Source organism: Vulpes vulpes, chromosome 11, assembly GCF_048418805.1.
Source record: "Vulpes vulpes isolate BD-2025 chromosome 11, VulVul3, whole genome shotgun sequence".
NCBI lineage: Eukaryota > Metazoa > Chordata > Mammalia > Carnivora > Canidae > Vulpes > Vulpes vulpes.
Window position 1 is genome coordinate 52,533,066 of NC_132790.1, and position 4,212 is coordinate 52,537,277.

At 40.8% G+C, this 4,212-nt stretch overlaps 1 pseudogene; it reads left to right on the plus strand.

Moving 5' to 3' along the window:
- Nucleotides 1-1,596: 1,596 nt before the first annotated feature.
- On the plus strand, nucleotides 1,597-2,976 carry LOC112933264 (KRR1 small subunit processome component homolog; annotated as a pseudogene).
- Nucleotides 2,977-4,212: the final 1,236 nt, after the last annotated feature.

Sequence of the window (4,212 nt, forward strand, 5' to 3'; positions counted from 1 at the left end):
TTATAACTTACCTTTTAGTGAAAGGCACAAACACTAATCTAAGTTATTAAAAATGCTTCGAAAAGAATGAACAGATTATGAGATTGAGGATGTGATGGCATTGTTGGAGTGTTCTCTAGTATACCCTACAGCTTCCTGTAGTCCCTGGAATGTTGCTTGGTACCCGTGGTCATGTGTGGAATGAAAGAACAAAAAAGACAGATTACTTCATCTAAGCAAGGCTTAGTGCATGGATCTCTTAGGCTAAAGTTTTTTTCCCTTCTTCACTTCTTCACCTCTGCAAAAGCTTTTTCTTTTCTGACTTCCCATCCATAGAAACCTCCAGGTGTCTTGAATGGACTTCCAAACTTAAAGGTATACATGATTTTCAAAACTATAGAAAGGAAAGGGTTTATGACTCTGGAGTGTGGAACAATACTCCCAAGTCCAGGAGTGGTGAAAAGGTAAGACCTTGTTGACTTTTGGGAACTAATCTACCACTGTCCATGTGGGATTTTTGAAAATATGTAGCCAAAGGTCACTCACTGAAGATTCCTGATGGTTTCCATGTAGGTGGAATAAGAGGGGAATCTAGATAGGTGGAAGAAGAGGAGGTTTGGTGTTAAACCCTCTTTCTGGGAAAATTTCTCTAGTTCCAAGGTCATGAGAAAAATTACCACCTCAATCTGATGCTGGCACTTAAGGAATAAGTTAGATCTTTCCATCATGCTCTCTGATCCATAGCACCTTTGTGCACAAATGGCAGTGTTCAGACTATATGACAATGTCACCAACTCTGAAATGATTCTAGTAAACAAGGACAGTCAACAAGGCTATCCAGCCTACAGTGACAGGGTACAAGCTGGACTTGGAGGTTGCCAGGAATGTAGCACTGATGTTATATCTCCAGAGTGCTTTCTTCCTGAGGGGGAACCGTGATGCATCTTTGGGGGACCATTTCTCAGCTCTGTAGCTCCTAACTGTAACAGTTCCTAATTGTGCGGTCTGGAGCATGTGGGTTTATCTATCTGAGCCTCAGTTACTTCTATCTATAAAATGGTGGTAGCTATCTCTAGGTGGCTCTGAGGGAAAAAAAATGGGATAACAGCCCTAAGAAACTCAACACAATGCAAGGTGCATAATTAGATTATATGGCGGATCTCTTCACTTTCCCTTGTATCTTCAGGGAGATGAATTCCATGCTAACTTTCCCCAGGTATTAGGATGAATGTAGAAACCATGACACCTTAGCTCAGGAACAAGCTGATAAAATCTTGGAGCTCGAAGACCAGAGAGCCCCGAAGATCTCCCAGCTTCCTAGAGAGGGAGAGCAATGTTATTAATAGGCTGTCATGATGATAGGTATGAGTGGTGGTTGGGCTGCCACTAAATCTGGAGAAGTTGGCCTGGTGGTGGTTCGGGGGTCTGGGGCATTGTTGTGGTGGCTTGGGGGTGAATGGTTCAAGCCCAACTGAGAAAGCTGCAGAGGGAGGGTCAGGTAAGAGCTCAGAGTGAGGGGGAGAGGGAGGAAGATCTCCTTCTGGAACACATTTGCAGCTGATCATTTGGGGTGGGGGAATGGCCAGGTTGGTCAATTAGACATTAATTGGTATCTACCAGGCCTATTGGAAGAGAATGTCTATTAAGACCAAATCCTGGAAGAGGGTATCCTCCTCCATCAACGGGCTAGCCAGGGCCAATGGGAGAAGTGAATTTTGTCCCAAGCAGCCAAAGCCAGAGAACCGAGATGAATCAGAACTCTTCACTGTTCCTGATGGTTGGAAGGAAACGGCTTTTTCTAAAGAGTATGTTGGTAAATTGAACACCAATAAAAATTAATTTATTAAAAAAAAAAAAAGGACAATCCCAGAGGACTCTTGGAAGAGAGCAGTTTTGCAACTTTGTTCCCAAAATATAGAGGCTTACTTGGAAGAGTGCTGGCCTTTGGTACAGAAAGCCTTGAATGAACATCACATTAATGCAACCCTGGACCTGATCGAGGGCAGTATGACTGTTTGTACAACAAAGAAGACTTTCAATCCATATATCATCATTAGGGCCAGAGACCTAATAAAACTTTTGGCAAAAAGTGTTTCATTTGAACAGGCAGTACGAATTCTTCAGGATGATGTTGCATGTTACATCATGAAAATAGGTTCTTTAGTAAGAAATAAAGAAAGATTTGTAAAAAGAAGACAATGTCTCATTGGTCCCAAAGGATCTAGATTAAAGGCTTTGGAACCCTTAACAAACTGTTATATTATGGTTCAGGGAAACACGGTTTCAGTCATTGGACCTTTTAGTGGCTTAAAAGAGGTCGGAAAAGTAGTCCTAGATACTATGAAGAATATTCATCCAATTTATAACATTAAAACCTTAATGACTAAATGAGAGTTGGCAAAAGATTCTGAATTAAGATCACAAAGTTGGGAAAGATTCTTGCCACAGTTCAAACACAAAAATGTGAATAAACGCAAGGAACTAAAGAAAACTGTCAAGAAAGAGTACACACCATTCCCACCACCACAGCCAGAGAGTCAAATTGATAAAGAATTGGCTAGTGGTGAATATTTTCTGAAGGCAAGTCAAAAGTAGCGTCAGAAAATGGAAGTCATAAAGGCTAAACAAGCAGAAGCTCTCAGTAAGAAAAAAGAGGAAAGAAACAAAGCTTTTATTCCACCTAAGGAAAAACCAGTTGTGAAACCAAAGGAAGCTTCTACTGAAAATAAAATTGATGTGGCTGCCATCAAGGAAAAGATTAAGGAAGCAAAGAATAAGAAACTGGGAGCTCTTTCAGCTGAAGAAGTTAAGCCTAAAATGGAAACAGATGAAAAAAAGAAGAAAAAGTAACATTAAAAAAAAGTCCCTGAACGAGAACTCATTAAGCTATCTCCTTTTGTAAAGGATTTTGAAATACTAGGGCTTTAATAGCCTATGTGAGAAGGAATACTCTGATTACATTTTCTGAGTTTGTGTCATTCTTCAAAATTGTGTTTATATAAATAGCTGTTCTTTATTAAAAAAAAAAAAGACCAAATCCCTGGTCTTTTTTTTTTTTTTAAAGATTTATTTGTTTATTTATGACAGACATAGAGAGAGAGAGAGAGGCAGAGACACAGGAGGAGGGAGAAGCTGGGAGCCTGATGTGGGACTCGATCCCGGGACTCCAGAATCACGCCCTGGGCCAAAAGCAGGCCCTAAACCGCTGAGCCACCCAAGGCAAATCCCTGGTCTTGATCACAAAAATATAGCCTACCCTCGGAGGAAAAGCAGTGAACATTTTGGATTATCCCTAGAGAAGATGGTCTCCAATTGCAATGATACCATAAGGAAAATAACTCAAAGTGTTGGGTCCATTGATGACTTTTTTTTAGCTGCTTTGTAAGTTCGCAGACAGAGGTATCCCTTGTTGGAGTCAAGAGAGAAAACAAAGGAAAATGAAGTTTGGAGTTTGTAGAAGTGCTTAAAGCCAACCTGCTCCAATCTGGGGGGCATGCAGAACTGCTGCTGCTGCTGCTGCTGCTGAATTTAGTGCAAGTGATAAGGATAGGATGCTGACTTATGTTGCCTGTCTATTGCAGTGATCAGCATAGCTGCCTTAGAGATACTGTGGAAAGGGGACCAGCCACCACCTACTCTCCGATAGGAACATCATGTACATTGGTCGAGGACAAGAGTTCTGTCTAATAGCCCACTGTCCAGCCCCAGGGTTGCCATTTCTCAGGAAGAATGGGAAGTGAACCGGGGTCAGCAGCACCCTCACTGCCATGGCCTACCCTTTGGGTGGGCATTGGTTCCTCCAGAGAATTTGATTTGGCAGTTACTGCATTTCTTTTACATCATTTTCTTTGCTACCCAAATAGTACTTATTCATTGTAGAAATATAAGAAAATGTAAATAAAATAAGAAATTAAAAAGATAATCTGCCAGTCTTTTCGTCTACTTCTTATAGTTTTTTTTTCTCTTAATGTGGGGCTATCCTCAATGTGGGGCTATCCTCAATGTGGGGCTTGAACTATCCTCAATGTGGGGCTTGAACTCATGACCCCTGAGATTAAGAGTCACATGCTCTACCAACTGAGCGGGCTAGGTACCCTTCTTTCTTTTTCTTTTTTTTTTTTTTTGGTACCCTTCTTTCTTATGTTTTTGTTGTTGTTATTGTTGTTGTTAATGCATAGACAGAAACCCACAATTTTTTTTTCCCTTACAAAACCAATGGTAGCAAAAAAAAAA